We start from the raw sequence: 18,862 nt of genomic DNA, 5'->3' as shown, positions 1-18,862 counted from the left end.
ATAACATATAGCAAAACCCTTAAACATGGCAATTTTCTACTAGTCCTTATGATACCTTTACCATTGGGCAGTTTGGCAAGGACTACAGGACTAGTGCCAATTTCTAACCCTGCTTTAGGTGTTATAATAAATCATTTGTCCAGAATTTGTTTCAATGTAAGGTTTCCGAAAGACAGCTTCGCCATGACTGGAATTTATTTATATATTTATTATATTTTTACTAAAAGCCTATGTAAGTCTATATCTAACTAAACCAAGTCTAGTTCCAGTGATTCCATGTATATAAGAACAGCAGAGGAGAAAAGATATTTCAAAGAAATATTTTCGTAGACTCAGTGTTAATCTAGGTTTCTGGTGAAGGGCTGCAAGTTTTAAACAAATTGATATGCACTCTGTGCTTACCAATTACACTGACAGCTACCGTTACTATCAATCAATACCACATGGTTCTTGAAGGTGGAGATATTGATATATACTTATGTCTTTCATCTATCTATATGTCATCAAAATTGACCAAATTGGATTATCAGTGAAAACTTCAATATGTGAACAGCGGTAGAAACTAACATTTTTAGTCCACTAGCCCATACAATGATAACATAGAGCAAAGCCCTCAAAATGGCAAATGTCTACTAGTCCTTATGATACCTTAACTATTGAGCAGTTTGGCAAGGACTACAGGACAAGTGCCAATTTCTAACGGTGTGTGAAGGTTCTTTTCTTTGTAAAGTCAGCCTAATTTTATCGTTTTACAGGTTTTTTTATCCCCCCAAAATGGAGGCTGATGAGGGGAAAATTCGAAAACTTTATGAAACATGTTGACGAAACATAAACTAAAAGAAAATCTGATCTTGCTATTATTTTCTTATTGTGCTAGTTGCAGTATGTTGTTTTTGGAATTGATTTTTAGGGGATGGAAATGGGATGTTTTCACTTCAGGTGATATATTTCTATTTGAGGAGTGGATGAGAGATAACCAACCGTGAAAATGGCAATGTAACTGTACCTTTTGAAGACTACCAGGAAGTATTGGTACCCTTTATGGAACCTTTGGCTCTTTTGGATGGCTTAACCATTACCATGGTAACAGGTGGATCTAAAAAACAAGTAATTATACTGGTTTGGCCACACTGATGACACTAGGCAGCATTCGCTCATTCACTGTTAATAAGATAATACTATTTCTGTGATATTGTAGCTCCCATACTTTAACATAGTCAGTCTTCAGTGCTTAAGATTGTAACTCCCATACTCACTCACTCACTCACCTACTCACTCACTCACTCACTCACTCACTCACAAATAACCTGAAAGAAATTGAAAGCTCTCACTCACACTCACTCACTCACTCACTCACTCACTAATAACCTGAAAGAAAATTGAATGCTCGCTCACTCACTCACTCACTCACTCACACATACAATAGTCCCATACTTTACCGTGCATGTACTTACAATAGTTGCATCTAAGATTGTTTTGTGCAGGTGGGCCTACAGGTCAGTATTTTTTGCTTTCTGAATGTATGGGAAAAGTTAGCCTCTTCAAATGACAAGGTATGTTCTGTTTACTGGGAAACATGGGCGTCCAGTTGTTAAAGGGGTGGAAGATTACAGGGTGTCAGTACGGAAGGCTGTGTGTACTTTGAGGGTAGACGGATGTGAGACTCCCGAACTAAAGAGCTCTACTCATACCACGGTTGCAAGATGTAAACAAGACCTAGCATGTAACCTGCGTCACTGATAAGGCAGCAGAGAGGTCGACTTGTCTTGCACCGTGATCCCTGTATAGGTGAGTGTCTTTTTTACACTTCAGTGTTGGGTGTATGTTCTGGGTCAGGATGGGTACCATACAGACAACCTGCATCTGCTATATGTCGGCTGTGTCTTAATTACGGGCAAGGACTTGTCAGGTGTGATATAATTGTATTAGTACAGAATTGTTTCAAGTGATCGTTTTGTGAAGAAACTGAATTGGGGATGTGGTAATTGCAGTGCTTTAAATTGTTTATGAATGTATGGCTCGTTGGAAGATCTTGAATGTAACCAGGCCGATGTGGTGAGTCATTCTGTGGCTTACAATGTTGCTGTTTATGAATGTATGGCTCGTTGGAAGATCTCGAATGTAACCAGGCCGATGTGGTGAGTCATTCTGTGGCTTACAATGTTGCTGTTTATGAATGTATGGCTCGTTGGAAGATCTTGAATGTAACCAGGCCGATGTGGTGAGTCATTCTGTGGGTTACAATGTTGCTGTTTATGAATGCATGGCTCGTTGGAAGATCTCGAATGTAACCAGGCTGATATTGTGAATCATTCTGTGGGTTACAATGTTGCTGTTTATGAATGTATGGCTCGTTGGAAGATCTTGAATGTAACCAGGCCGATGTGGTGAGTCATTCTGTGGCTTACAATGTTGCTGTTTATGAATGTATGGCTCGTTGGAAGATCTCGAATGTAACCTGGCTGAACTGTGAATCATTGTGTGGGTTACAATGTTGCTGTTTATGAATGTATGGCTCGTTGGAAGATCTGGAATGTAACCAGGCCGATGTGGTGGGTCATTCTGTGGGTTACAATGTTGCTGTTTATGAATGTATGGCTCGTTGGAAGATCTCGAATGTAACCAGGCCGATATGGTGAGTCATTCTGTGGGTTACAATGTTGCTGTTTATGAATGTATGGCTCGTTGGAAGATCTCGAATGTAACCAGGCCGATGTGGTGAGTCATTCTGTGGCTTACAATGTTGCTGTTTATGAATGTATGGCTCGTTAGAAGATCTCGAATGTAACCAGGCCGATGTGGTGATTCATTCTGTGGCTTACAATGTTGCTGTTTATGAATGCATGGCTCGTTAGAAGATCTCGAATGTAACCAGGCCGATGTGGTGATTCATTCTGTGGCTTACAATGTTGCTGTTCATGAATGTATGGCTCGTTGGAAGATCTCGAATGTAACCAGGCCGATGTGGTGAGTCATTCTGTGGCTTACAATGTTGCTGTTTATGAATGTATGGCTCGTTGGAAGATCTCGAATGTAACCAGACCGATGTGGTGAGTCATTCAGTGGTTTACAATGTTGCTGTTTATGAATGTATGGCTCGTTAGAAGACCTCGAATGTAACCAGGCCGATGTGGTGAGTCATTCTGTGGCTTACAATGTTGCTGTTTATGAATGTATGGCTCGTTAGAAGATCTCGAATGTAACCAGGCCGATGTGGTGAGTCATTCTGTGGGTTACAATGTTGCTGTTTATGAATGTATGGCTGGTTGGAAGATCACCAGCTAAGTAGAAAATGAGGACCCTACTATTTAAATCATATTTCATCCAAACCTTGGTGATATATCACACTTAGGGTGGTGACATAAACAGATTGAAGGCACTTAAGAAAGAATATCAACATAAATTGTGACCCATCTCTCCCTTTCTCCCCCTTCCATTCACACTTTTGGCACTCCTCCCTTCACTGACGTCCCCCCTCGCAGACCTAACCCTTCACGGACCTCCCCCTTTCACTGCCGTCCCCCCTCACGACCCTCCCCCCTTGCAACCCTCTCCCTTCACGCCTCTCTCCCTTCACGGCCCTCCCCTCTCACAGCCCTCCCCCCTTGCGACCCTCTCCCTTCACGGCCCTCCCTTCTCACAGCCCTCCCCCCTTGCGACTCTCTCCCTTCGCACTCGCCCCTCACGGCCCTCCCCTCTTGCGACCCTCTCCCTTCACGGCCCTCACCCCTCACGGACCTCCCCCCTTGTGACCCTCTCCCTTCACTGCCCTCCCCTCTCACGGCCCTCGCCCCTTGCGACCCGCTTCCCTCATGGCCCTCTCCTTTCATGGCCCTCCCCTCTCATGACCCTCCCCCCTTGCAACCCTCTCCCTTCACGGACCTCCCCCTTCATGGCCCTCCCCTCTCACAGTACCTGGTAAAAACAGGTTCAGATTCAACACGGAAGTGATATAGAAATCAAGGCCAGGCAATACCTGAATAAGTTAGGGTACATTATAGGTAGGTTATTGTGCATACAGGCTGCAGAGTCATGAACACTATAAGTGCACGCACGCACGCACGCACGCACGCACGCACGCACGCACGCACGCACGCACAATGTTCATATCATAATAAATGTTTCAGACTTGTTTGAATCAGTTCTTTTCCTGTCTGTAAACATGGTAAAACTCCCTGTTGTTTCATTGTCACAATATTTATGTTTTGATAGTATATTTTACATACAGGAACATGTTGGTTGGTTTGTTTGTTTGTTGTTTTACACTGCACTCAGCAATATTCCAGCTATATGATGGCGGTCTGTAAATAATCAAGTCTGGACCAGACAATCCAGTGATTGACATCATGAATATCGATCTACGCAATTGGGATCGATGCCATGCATCAACCAAGTCAGTGAGCCTGACCACCCAATTCCGTTAGTCGCCTCTTACGACAAGCATAGTTGCTTTTAAACCAAAGTCTTCTGAAACTACATTATGGGTAAGGAGACTCAAAGTGTTTTGCTCAGACTGATCTGATGGTCTGTCATACAGACCCTGAATTTGAAACAAATATATCCAATACAGCCCATGCAAGGCTGTAAGTATTAGCAAGTATAATGTTTGGCAAGTCTTGATTACTGCAGTATCTTGAAAATGAAGAAAGTCTCTGGGATGCTTTTATATTATATTCTATAACTATAATTTAACAACTATTTCTTATCTGTAAATATGTTAATTTCAGAGACTAGATGTTAGTCTAGCTGTATAGCTAAAATGTTTAGAGCTCTCAGTGTCATGTGTACCTTGGGAGAAATATCTACCTGACCCAGTATCTGGCTTGTGTGTCTAATAAAGTTTGTGAGCTCTCAGTGCTTGAGATTCAAACAAAACGTGGCCCCTGGTCCATGTAGCATCTCGGAGGTGCGACTGTTGTATGTCTATGTTAAAGTATGGGAGTTACGGTCGTCTTAGCACTAAGATGGAATACCCAGTCATTAATCACTGTAGGATCGACTAGAGAGTGTCGGGAGATGTCACATGCCTGACTTTGAGTGCAGGGATCCACAGGTGAGGTCACATGGGTTGCAGGGATCCACAGGAGAGGTCACATGGGGTGCAGAGATCCACAGGAGAGGTCACATGGGTACAGGGATCCAGAGGAGAGGTCACATGGGGTGCAGAGATCCACAGGAGAGGTCACATGGGGTCAGGGATCCACAGGAGAGGTCACATGGGGTGCAGGAATCCACAGGAGAGGTCACATGTGTTGCAGGGATCCAAAGGAGAGGTCACATGGTTTGCAGGGATCCACAGGAGAGGTCACATGGGTACAGGGATCCAGAGGAGAAGTCACATGGGTACAGGGATCCAGAGGAGAGGTTACATGGTTTGCAGAAATCAACAGGAGAGGTCACATGGGGTCAGGGATCCAGAGGAGAGGTCACATGGGGTGCAGGAATCCACAGGAGAGGTCACATGTGTTGCAGGGATCCACTGGAGAGGTCACATGGGGTGCAGGAATCCACAGGAGAGGTCACATGGGTTGCAGCGATCCACAGGAGAGGTCACATGGGTTGCAGCAATCCACAGGAGAGGTTACATGGGTTGCAGCGATCCACAGGAGAGGTCACATGGGTTGCAGCAATCCACAGGAGAGGTCACATGGGGTCAGGGATCCACAGGAGAGGTCACATGCCTGACTTGGGGTGCAGGAATCCACATAGTCTTTGACTTCTGAGAATATTCATAACTCGTATTTGGTTCAGGAGTGATCAGAAACATTTGGGAGTCATGACATTTTGACAGAAAACTGAAACTAAAACTTCTCCTTGCAGTATAAATTATTTCAGATTGAATGGCTCACATGAGTTATTACCGACACTGACCTGAAAGCATCCTCAGAATAATTATCAGTAAAATGATAATTGAAATTGAAATGAAATTATGAGAATTATCAGTAACCATGGTAACTTTCAGTTTCGTTTTCAATTCCTAAATCTAATTTGTAAAGCTATGTATTATTGTGACTGTGGTTAAAGCCAGTAATGGATGAGGAAGAAAACAATAAAACTATGACCACTTCATTTTAATTGGGTGGTCCGAGTTCACAGAGGGTCACATGCAGGGTTAGAACTTAACACTTGGCATCATTAAGCCCGGGGCTAAAACATATTTCCAAATTTCCCCTGTTTTTTAACCATTACAAGGGCATTAAATTGATCAGACCTGTCAACCCCTCATCATGACAATGTGGGAGATTTGAATAAAAAAAATTATTTTATCTTTACAACCCCCACCTCAGTAAAGCCATTATGACCTTGTTTTTTTTGTTTTTTAGATGTTGACAGAGAAAGGTATAAATCAGAGTAAAAGATATGATTTTAGTGAGACTGTTTTGCTCTGTTTCAAAACGACAAGTACCATGCTTTTTTCTGACAAGGTAAGGCCTCATGTGCCTTCCGAGGCTGCCTCATGTGCCTTCCAAGGCCGCCTCATGTGCCTTCCGAGGCCGCCTCATGTGCCTTCCGAGGCCGCCTCATGTGCCTTCCAAGGCCGCCTCATGTGCCTTCCGAGGTCGCCTCATGTGCCTTCCGAGGCCGCCTCATGTGCCTTCCGAGGCCGCCTCATGTGCCTTCCGAGGCCGCCTCATGTGCCTTCCAAGGCCGCCTCATGTGCCTTCCGAGGTCGCCTCATGTGCCTTCCGAGGCCGCCTCATGTGCCTTCCAAGGCCGCCTCATGTGCCTTCCGAGGCCGCCTCATGTGCCTTCCGAGGCCGTCTCATGTGCCTTCCGAGGCCGCCTCATGTGCCTTCCGAGGTCGCCTCATGTGCCTTCCAAGGCCGCCTCATGTGCCTTCCAAGGCCGCCTCATGTGTCCCGTGAGAGTCGGCAATGTGTGCCAGATTACCACACAGGATAACAAGACATATTTTCCTATGTCACCAACCTAATATTGTGCATCATCCATGTTAGTTGTCTCAATATTTACTTTTCTAATCCCAACACTCCAGGCTCTAAGATATTTTAAACACAATTATTTGACATAGATGTACTTTGTAAACCACCCAGGACTACTCATAAACACACTTGTGTCCTGGTGACTTCCAAACCAAACAGCCCCACTGCAGGGAGACTGAAGGTTTAGGCTGCAACAAATTAATGACTCGATTGTCGGCTAGTATTCCTTCGATAGCCCTACATCTATTTCATCATGGCCATCAATCACACTATGAAGCTCAGGGGTGGAATAGGTCTTCAGCAACCCATGCTTTGTGTAATAGGTAACTATGCTTGTCGTAAAAGGCGACTACGCTTGTCGTAAGAGGCGACTAACGGGACTGGGTGGTCATGCTTGTTTACTTTGTGGATGCATGTTGTCGTATCCAAATTGTGTAGATTGATGCTCATGATGTCAATCACTGGATTGTCTGTCCAGACTCGATTATTTAAAGACCGCCGTCATATAGCTGGAATATTGCTGTGTGCGGCGTTAAATAACAAACAAACACACAAAAATAAAATCTTCTGTTTCTGTCCGATGCAAGGAGTATATTAAACTGGCATAAAAATGTTTTATGAAATTGTGAAATAATATACTTTCTCTGTGATACTTATTTCCTTGTCAGAATTTCATGGAGAAATGTTATGAAGCTCTTCTTATATATTACCGTCATGTAGTCACTGGATGAGAAAACTGAAAAGAAATTTGATTAATTTTCCTTTTCACCTACCCACAGTCATCTGGGAAGCAAGCAATCTCATTAAAATCAGATTTAAGTTCTCGCTGCCGCAAAAACAAAGATCTGGGGACATCCCATTACGGGTCACGTCAGAACGACCTTTCATCCAACCAATCAGAGCGTCGCTTACCAGATCATGAAATTGACAGTCGGAATGTGTTTTCTAATCATGCAACCACGAAATATTTAACACGGGGTATTCCGAACGACAATTACGGGTTTTATGATTATATCCATACAATCTAGGCCATCTATAAGTTATTCCAGAATGTTCTTCTTATCAGTTTTAACAGAAATTTGAATGCCCAGGTAGAATTACTGATACCCAATGATTTTAAAATGCATGGGTAAAATACCCACAACACCAAAAGCTTATCTTGAGCTCTGATGTTACAGTGAATTTTGAACAAACTTTGTGTTAAAGGGTGGCCTTCATCTTTTGTTGATGTAGGTGTGGAAAACTACGCAATAAAATTTTGAAAATAGCTAGGTGCCGTCTGAGTTATGCAGAGAAAGTGTCTTGCTATTTGTGTTAGTCAACCTTCACTTAGAAGATCTGCACTGAACCATAACATTGCACATGCTAGTTTATACTGCAAAGCACTGTGATAAAATTCCATTGTAATCATATCTCCTGGGGATATTTGTAAGTTGTTTAACGCCACACGCAGCAATATTCCAGCTATATAACGTAGGTCTGTATATGATAGAATCTTAATCAGACAATCTTGTGATTGACATCATGACCATCGATCTATGCAAACGGGTTACGATGACATGCATCAACCAAGTCAGCGAACCTAACCACCCAATCCCATTAGTCGCCTCGACAAGCATTATTCACCTTTTATCCCAAGCATGGGTTGCTGAAGATGTATTCTACCCCAGGTCTTCATGGGTCTATTTTGCTCATTCTGCTAATAAAATCAGCCATTTCTAAAACGAATTGGAAATAGTTTAAATTGAATTTAAAAAGTTCTGAAACTTTAAACCCCAAAACTTGTTCATGACAAACCAATGATCATGATGATCGTGTGTTTCGTTATCACTGCATCAAAGAGGCTTGGGACTGTTGTTTTTTAACCGGATGAAAAATGAGATCCTGTTATCCAGGTGATCAGACACGATAATATTTCTTTACCATGACTTCACTTAGTTGATATCTTGGAACAAACTGGATATGTCAGTGTCTGAAAGGTCATGAAGTACAGTTCATCTTATGTTGTATTAGTGTCCCATGAATCGTTTTTAAATGTTTCTCTTATTGAGGGACATTTATTTCCAATTTTCATTTTAGATCTACCTGGTATGAATGTCTAGATTGTCTAGATTATAGCCTTGCTCCAAGTCTGTATGGAATGATAAGTACATGGATGTATACTCACTTCAATCCTTATAATAGGCAAGTCTAGAAAAATGAACAGCACCAAAACACGAGTCTTATGAGGGCAACTTATTCTTATTATTTAGATAATCAAAGAATTATGATTTCTACTAATAATCGTTTCTGTAGAGACTTCTGCGAGTCTATATGGATTAAAACTCAAAGAGTTACCTGCTCTTCTCTAAACAATGGTGGCTCACGAGTTTAACTGCGAAAAAGAAAGACGGCAAAAGCCTGAGGGCAAGGGCGCTTAAAATAACCTGCAAGAAACATATTTTTCATGGCTTAAGAACTTAGTAATTTAATATCTCGGCACAAATACATATTTCTTAGCATCAATAAGGAGTCATCAAGTTCAATAAGCCTAATTTTTTTCCCCAGCAGTTCCTGGTTATCCAGACCTAAGCGGAGAGATGGACCTGAGGGTCTATAAAATCGTGACACCCTACACCTGAGCCACGTAGATGTGTCTGATTTTCATCACATATCAACCTGGTTGGCCACGCAAACTCCATCAAATCTGTTGATGTGAAGGAGGCGACAACATGTAATTGACGTATTGATGTTGTAATCATAAACATTATGATGCCATTTCCATGGCAACTCATAGATTTGGCAGTCTTCGTTTATGAGGGTTGTACAGCCCTAATATCATATTTTCCACTTTGGCGATTGCTATTATCAATTAACGGAGGAGCAGTCAAGTAATAATAATAATACTTTGTGACATGTGGCTTATATTGCATATTGACATAACAAGGTGTGGCTGGAGGTTTCTGAAAGTCAGGCTATGATTGTCCTTATGGATGCAGGTAGGAGGGTGCAGCACGACAAAACTCTAAACAAACCTGCTCAGCTTGGGGATGCTGGTGAATATACCTTGTATTTGTATTGTCAGTGTTTGATTTCTTGAGTTAGGCATGACTGTTTGGGCTATTTTTAAAATTGCGATAGTATCAAATCAACTTGATCATTATATTAATCAATGTAATATAACTGAATAAAGTATTGATGATAATGTCGGCCATTTTCCTTCATGTCACTACTCGAGAATAAGGGAAGTAACTCTAATCAGAAGCTGTAGTATTTGTTGCTAAGCAACACAAGCGGGTTTGAAACTTGACCATAATTTATGCTTTTTTTTGTAACTTAATTGCGATTTTTGAAACTATTGATTGTTTTGTGTGGTATTGACAATATATTGGTGTTTTTAGATTGCTATTGATATTGTACAATTGTAGGGTAAACAGTTGCAATGCATCAATGTTCGATATATCGTTACACCCCTATTCTTTAGGTGATATAACACAGAATAGTGCATAGAAAATCCTGGTTAGTATTGGTCCCCGAGCAACCCATGTTCGTAAGAGGCGGCTTAGGGATCAGGTTGTCGGACTTGCTGACTGTATGGTTGATGCAGGTCACTGTAACCCAATTGCATAGATCGGTGGTCATGTCAATCACTGGATTGTGTGGTCCAGACATGATTGTTTACAGACCGCGGTCATATAGCTGGAATATTGAGGAGGCTTTAAACAAAAAGCAAACAACAGCATACACAGCACAAGTTTATTTAGAGATCAGATTTCATTCTGAGGCCAGGAATCTTTTGCTCCTGTGAGCATGGTGGGGCTTCAGTCATCACTGTATTGTGGATTCCCTGGATCATTTCTGGTGTTGCTGACATGACTGAGGCCTTCGAGGATGGAGGTTGTCTTCCAGACTCTCCCTGCCATGCTTAAACTCTATGACAGCCCACCTCTTTACGGTGGCGGGGCGGTCGGGTAGCCTGGTGGTTAAAGCGTTCGCTCGTCACGCCACAGACCTGGGTTCAATTCCCAACATGGGTACAGTATGTGAAGCCCATTTCTGGTGTCCCCCGCTGTGATATTGCTGGAATATTGCTAAAAGCGGCGTAAAATCATACTCACTCTCACTCACTCACTCACTCACTCAATCATATGAAAGTGCATCTACATATCTTAATAGATGGCTTTTGGTGATAAGACCTCTCTCTGGAAGCACTTGATCACTGCACATTCCTCAAGTTTGTCCATTTTCCAAAGTCATAGACAGCTGCTTATTTTACGGACTTGTCACAGTGAAAACTAACTTCAAATTTTTGTGGCTACACCTCTGTGACAACATGTTATGTATGCGACAAAGATTTCACTATTCCTTCTATGTGAGGCTCAGATCTTATCAATCAACCCGATGTACCGCATTTGACGTAATAAGCGCACAGGGCGCTCTCCAAATTAGAAATAGGGGGCTCTTATTATAATATAATTTTGAATTTTGAATTTTGAGTTGAAAGATCGTAAACTTCTAGTTTTATGTACCTGAAATGATACAAAAGAAAAGTCTGTGCGTATTATACACAACAGATTTTTTTGAGAATTTTATTAAGGGTGCATGTAACACATGAGTGTGTATTATACACGAATAAATAAGTCATGTGTACATTGATCAATCGGAAGAGGTGCTAATTGGGATTGTTCACTAGCCAATATATTAGCAAATATCACCGTGGGCGCTTATTAGAGCCGGGCGCTTATTACGTCGAATACAGTATATGTGTTATACACCCTTCATCCACTCCATCACCTGACTTTCTACGCTCACTCCCCACTCAGCGTGTAACAGTCGACTAGGCCCAGGTGTGTTATCTAATACAATATTCATTCAGTCCTAAAAAAGCATCACACAAATCTCTGTAGATCTTCCGTACACATATATCAGCTCGGCACTGAGGGCTATTTTTGTCAAAGCCGGTTTATTATAAAAAGATACACTCCCAGTTCCCGGATAACATACTTGCCGGTGTCGGGTGAATAGATTTTCATTCAGCAATGTTAAGAAAGACGTTCAATGGCCAGGCTGCTAAGTTGTGTCAATAGTGAACAAGTACATAATGTTTCTGTGGCCGTCGGTGGTTAGGAAAGAGACCTATTTACCACTTTGACAAATGTGAAAACTTTGTTCAATGTTCAAGTAGACCCAATCCCTAAATTCCCCCTGTCGGATTGATTTTGAATCACGGCAATGTCGCCTACGGCCTGGCGTACAACTTTATTGTGGTATCAGCTGAACTGTATAGGTATTTGTGCCACTGCAATGACTCCTTTACATCTAAAGCTGCTGCAGCAGCCGTTGTCGACACATCGATACATCGATATCACTCAGGCACAAGTCACAGCTGTGTGGTGTTTGAGGTGTGTACACAACAATTGTTACAATGTTCCCATTCGTATGGGTGTATTGTGCAGGCAGTGTCGAGATCTGTTATATATTGTGATGAATGTGAGGGAATTGTGTGAATATTGTAGAGAGCTATTATTTTTTGTGATGCATCTTGTTATGAGGTGTGTGTGTAGTGTGTAGGATTGTAGAAATCTCATTATGTTGTGCTGGATCTTGTAATAAGATGCGTGTAGAGTGTTTAGAATTGTAGAGATCTATTATGTTGTGCTGGATCTTGTAATGAGATGTGGCATGTGTGTAGCTATTGTAGAGATCTATTATTTATTGTGTTGCACCTTGTAATGTTTGTTGTTTAACGCCGCACTCAGCATTATTCCACCTATATGACGGCGGTCTGTAAATGATCAAGTCTGGACCAGACAATCCAGTGATTGACATCATGAGCATCGATCCACGCTATTGGGATACAATGACATGCATCAACCAAGTCGGCGAGTCTGACCAACCGATCGCTTCTTACGACAAGCATAGTCACCGTTTACGGCAAGCGTGGGTTGCTGAAGACCTATTCTACCCTGGATCTTCACAGGTCGCATCTTCTAATGAGGGCAATGCAACTGTACTGATTCCAGGGTTCACATGAACAAAGCGGTCTCACACATATTGTGTTCGTATCTCCCTTACTTTAACATAGACTTATGATAGTCATAGCACTAAGATTGGTTTGTGCACGTGGGCCTTGGGATCTGATAAAGCTGTACAACGTGGTAGAGGTGGAAACCTGTTGCCATCTCGGTAGGACAGGCCTCATATATCTGGTGATACTATAAAGTGCTGACGAAGTTTGAAAAGTATTCTTCCACATCGCAGAATTCCTTACGCACATGTTTATGGCATCATCAACACGTGCATGTACGTCGCTGTATAAGTGCAATAATCTTGGATGCGACGTTAAACCCCATTTCACCTCACCTATAACTCTTATTAACTCATGAAAATGTAAATTAGCAATATATGGCAACACGTATCACAATACAGGTTAACGTAGTGCAATATATTGCCAGGTCAGTCCTAATTGACAGGGCCCTGAACTGACATGCCATCTGTCTGACCTGATGCATGCTTAACTTAGGGTTATCATGATAGTTTAGCAATTAAAACATCTCCTGACATTCAGACAGACAAATATGCATTAATGAAAAATAAAATGTCAAAGGCTTTTCATAACCATTCCAAATATGTCTCTGAAGAGGCTGCTACTTGTATAGTGCCCTTTAATTGATGCCAGTGGCTAATCCCTAAAACCGTTTTGTAAACCGTTTTGTTAAACCCTTGTCAGCATCTTAATCTGTTTATCCTGTCTGAGACCAAACAGAACTGCCACACGCCATTAACGTTCACGAAGGATCTTTTTAATCAGTCATGTGACAGGGTGTTTAAACAGGCAAGAGAGACTCTGCATGTTAACTTCTGTCGGTATGAGGAAACAATTTACCCAGGTCCAGCATTGTGGCGATAATGAAAAGGTTATGTGTAACTGACTACATATTTTGTCATAATGCTATAAATTATAGATATTCTATAAATTATGAATATATATATGGGATTAAGGTTCATTTATCATGTTTATTATCATTATCAAAAGGTTTTAAGATAACTTTAATTGGTGTCAATTATTATCATTATCATATGACTAGTGAAGTCATTTGCTTAAGTGTGACTGCTAAATTATTGAAAATATGGATATTTGGCTACAATTTGTTATTTATCAATCAAGACCTGTAATTGATTAAGGACAGATAGTATAATCACTTTTCTTCTGATGGCTTAAAATTGACATATACTGAGCAAAAAATGTTGGGGATTATGAATAGTTTTGGGGATATATTTATGAAATCTTTTGCTTAGACTTCACAGCAAAAAAATATCACCAATATTTTCATGATCCATCATTTATTGTTCAGTATATATATTCATTTATCTAATTTCATGCATTTAAACCCTGAAACTTTAAACTTTTGCATATATACTTGAATGTGATTGCAGGTGAATTCACATAACCACTAGGTAGACACAATTTTATGGATGACAACTTCTTTATACTGTGAAAAGCGACGTACGTGACAGTGGTATAAGGATCTATACCGAAACGTCGCTTTTCACAGTATTAAAGAAGTTGTTATCCATAAAATTGTGTCTGCCTTGTCATCCATCAATTTCTAAGTAATGCCTATCAAACAATTCACATAACCACTGTTCAGTGATAAGCATGAAAATTTCAAGAGGTCCTTTTCGTAACCCTAGTGTTAATAATTAGAGATCTAAGGGTCCCCACATTCATAGTCTGTAGCTGCAAACGTCCTTAAATTCAGACCCCCCTTCACTTCTAACACTTAAACTCCTCCCACACAAACAGTAAAAAGTGCTCACATTTCAAATATTTTCAAAGTCAGAAACTAGACTCTGCAATTTCTATTGTGTTTGTGGTAGGTCTAGCCTTCCCAAGACGGCCTGCCGCCTCAACGACAAGGCTGGGTATTGGGACATGGAGTGACCGGCTGACGGCAGCCCAGAGGTTCTCTTCAGGTCCCCAAATAAACAATGTCTCGGGATGTGGTGTTCCCACACGAGGGTGTCGATTGTTGGCACGTCACACTCATCAGATTGGAGCAGCGGGCTAGTGTGTTCTTGTATTGTAAAAAGTGCCAAGCGTTCCTTGTTGGTTAATAGACAACACATTCCTCGCAGATCACGCTGTGGGGAAGTTGGGACAGTTTTCATAATACCTCACCTCATAATAGGATAGGTTGATGCGGTTCATAAACAATTGTCAATGGATGATGATGATGATGATCGTTACAAGTGGTGGTGGTGGTTCTGATGATGATGATGATGATGATGATTGTTACAAGTGCTGATCGTTGCAAGTGTTAATCGTTACAAGTTATGATCTTTACAAGTGGTGGTGATGGTGGTTCTGATGATGATGATCATCATTACAAGTGCTGATCGTTGCAAGTGTTAATCGTTACAAGTGATGCTCTTTACAAGTGGTGGTGGTGGTGGTTCTGATGATGATGATGATGATGATGATGATGATGATGTGTTAATCCTTACAAGTGTTAATCGTTACAAGTGTTAATCATTACAAGTGATGATCTTTACAACTGGTGGTGGTGGTGGTGATTCTGATGGTGATGATGATGATGATGATGAAGTGTTGATCGTTACAAGTGATGATCTTTACAAGTGGTTGTGGTGGTGGTTCTGATGATGATGATGATGATGAAGTGCTGATCGTTGCAAGTGTTAATCGTTACAAGTGATGATCTTTACAAGTGGTGGTGGTGGTGGTTCTGATGATGATGATGATGATGATGATGATGATGATGATGATGGCTGCTAGTCTTAATTGCATTGGCCGACTTACACTGCCTTTTTCCAGGCATATATTACAGAACAAACCATGGTCATTATTACACAACCTGTAGATGGAGAAAAGTAAAAGTTAAAATGAAGATGTTTGATAAGGATAATTAATGATGCTTTTAATGACAGGTTGATTAAGGTTCTTTAAAATAAGTGAGAATAACTTGTTTTGGGATTGAAAAACAGCCTCCAAAATAACTTCCTCATATCAACTTAATTCTCAACCATACTGTATGTTATCATGGTGGTGATATCGACTTATGGCAGTATGCAATAATATATGGAGTACACATATAACACTTCATATTTTTTAAGTTAAACATTATTTCAATCATGTTTAAGCCATTTAGAGTTCCATTTGCAGAAGGAAAATAGCACAACTTGTGTGTTATCTATTGTTAGCAACAGGATGTCATTTTTCTGCTGCTACTGCACAAGGAAATGTTGAAACCGCAGGGCTTGTGATGCAGTTTAGTGTATTTCTTAGTAGAGGATGACATGTTTTTTCCCTGTTTCCTGTTCTGGGCTCAAAATAATGAATCTCTCTGTGGAAGCAACACATTAAGAAATTTGTGCAGCAGGTATTTTCGTTTGTTGTTTACCGCCACACTCGGCTATATTCTAGGAATAGCAGACAGCGTTCTGTAAATAATCAAATCTGGACTAGACAATCCAGTGATTGACATCACAAGCATTGATCATTCAATTGGGATGCGATAACAAGTCAGTGAATCTGACCAGCCGATACCCTTTGTTCCTCTTACATTGTTAATTGCACGGGTGGCTGAAGTCCCGGTGAGTTATAACCCGGAATCTGTCTGAGAAAAATGTAGTGGAGGACAATTGACAAAGTGAATTAGCATGACATTCCTCAAGGATTGAGGTGTGGGACGTGTTATTGGCAACACACCTGTCGTTAGTGATGAGAGGTAGGAGGTAACGCCAGGTGACCATGACATGGGGAAATATGTTTCTTGTGCATGTCAATGTGACCCGTGAAAATTCCGGGGTAGAATAGGTCTTCAGCAACCCATGCTTGCCGTAAAAGGTGACTATGCTTGTCTTAAAAGGCGACTAACAGGATTGAGTGGTCAGGCTCGCTGACTTGGTTGATGCATGTCATCGATCCCAATTGCGTGGATCGATGCTCATGATGTCAATCACAAGATTGTCTGGTCCAGACTCGATTATTTACAGACCGCCATCATATAACTGGATTATTGCTGAGTGCGGCGTTAAACAAGAAACCAACCAACCTATTGCACGGGTGGCTGAAGTCTAACCCGGAATCTGTCTGAGAAAAATGTAGTGGAGGACAATTGACAAAGTGAGTTAGCATGACATTCCTCAAGGATTGAGGTGTGGGACGTGTTATTGGCAACACACCTGTCGTTAGTGATGAGAGGTAGGAGTTAACGCCAGGTGACCATGACATGGGGAAATATGTTTCTTGTGCATGTCAATGTGGGGGACCATGAACACTGGAGGATTGGCCTGTTGTCAAGATAGTGGTGGTTGGCGTTATCTGAGTCAAGGCAGTCAAGGTGTGACCACCACTTTTATTTCCTCGTCTTTGAAATCAGTGGGTCATCTGATTAGGGGCGGTCAGGTAGCCGAGTGGTTAAAACATTTGCTCGTCACGCTGAAGACCTGGGTTCGATTCCCGATATGGGTACTATGTGTTAAGCCCATTTCTGGTGTCCCCCGCCGTGATATTGTTGGAATATTGCTAAAAGCGGCGTAAAACTTCACTCACTCACTCACTCACTCACTCACTCACTCACTCATGATGCCACTGAACTGTTTCGTGAGTCACTTTGATTATTTTCAGTCATGATGATGGCTTACAACCAACTATAAATTGAAAAGTTACAGAATTTTCAGCACAAAGGATACTATGAGCAAGTCTATGTTAAGCAATGACTTTGTCACCATTTGTATTTACTATCTTTACATCTATCCTTCCTTCGAAAATAAGTTGAGCACAAAATGGTCAAAGAGTTGCGTCCCTTGGGCATGCCAGAAACCTATAATTGTCGGTTCTAATCCCGGTTTGCCCCAATTATGTTTCTAGGTTTGTCAGCACCATACCCGTGCTCGTGGGTTTCACCGAAGTGGTAAACATCGGAGACCTGCATCACTACGGCCTTTCCTCCCACATTAAGCTGGAATACTGTTAAAAGCGGCGTTAAACCCAACTCACTCACTTAATTATAATGAGCCATAGGGGGCGTGTCAAATAGATCACATGGCACATTAGAATCAAGTTTACTTTTAATGATCAATGTAACCCACCAAAGAAATAAGATATAAAAAAAATCCTATCTCAAAAGGTCAAGAGAAAGAATGATATATTTACGTGGTCTTGCCAAGGTACAGAGCTCCCATTTATAATAGGAGTATTGAAACCCCAGGCCATTGTGGTCAGACAGTGTGGACAGTGTCCAGGGAATATGAGGAAGCAATGCTTTCAGGGAGACATGGTGAATCCATTGGTTGAAAGCAATTATCACTGTTTGTTGCCGCGGTTAACATGTGCTATTAGTCAGACCACATATGCTTATGTAAATTTATACAAACATGAGATGAGACTTTTACATGACGCTCTGTTACTAATTTAAACTCTCATCTTCCTGTAATACTATTCCTGAGTCGCAGTGAACACAAGGACGGATAGCAGGAAACCTGTCCCGGTCAGACCTTTTACAAGTAACACACATGCATCCTTCATGTGTTATATAAGGGAAGTGAGCTGAATATTCTGGTCCCAAGTTGTGATTTACGGTAAGATGGTTTCATACAGACTTTATATCGAGCTCCAGTTAAAAACATTGTGGGTTTGAATTCCGGTTCGCCCTGATTATGTTTCTAGGTTTGTCAGCACCATACCCGTGCTCATGGGTTTCACCGAAGTGGTGAACATCTGAGACCTGCATCACTTCAGGCTTTCCTGCCACATTAAGCTGACATGCCGTGATATAACTGGAATACTGTTAAAAGCGGCGTTAAACTTAACTCACTCACTCACTCACTTGATTTGCTTGTGTCATGTGTACTGAGATGAACTTCTTTTAAGAACCCGGAAGTTTGACAGCACTCCGTGTAATTACCCAATTTGACTT

The 18,862-nt window shown here is 41.5% G+C and overlaps 1 protein-coding gene across 4 annotated transcripts in view; it reads left to right on the top strand.

Moving 5' to 3' along the window:
* LOC139477368 (unconventional myosin-Ic-like) overlaps nt 1–18,862 on the top strand; it is a 98,366-nt gene that overhangs the window by 26,978 nt on the left and 52,526 nt on the right. Inside the window, exon 1 of one of the 4 annotated variants that reach the window (XM_071259926.1) lies at nt 1,719–1,788. The exons of 2 other annotated variants lie outside the window; for them this stretch is intronic. The gene's annotated coding sequence lies outside the window, so the exon portion shown is untranslated. Of the gene's footprint in view, nt 1–1,718; nt 1,789–18,446; nt 18,525–18,862 lie in introns of those variants that run through there. One more of the 4 variants, XM_071259925.1, reaches the window with a different exon arrangement.

The sequence above is a fragment of the Haliotis cracherodii genome, unplaced genomic scaffold, assembly GCF_022045235.1.
Source record: "Haliotis cracherodii isolate W230 unplaced genomic scaffold, xgHalCrac1.p SCAF_33, whole genome shotgun sequence".
Taxonomy (NCBI): domain Eukaryota; kingdom Metazoa; phylum Mollusca; class Gastropoda; order Lepetellida; family Haliotidae; genus Haliotis; species Haliotis cracherodii.
The sequence above is the reverse complement of the archived record's forward strand: the minus strand, read 5'-3'. Positions and strand labels throughout refer to the sequence as shown.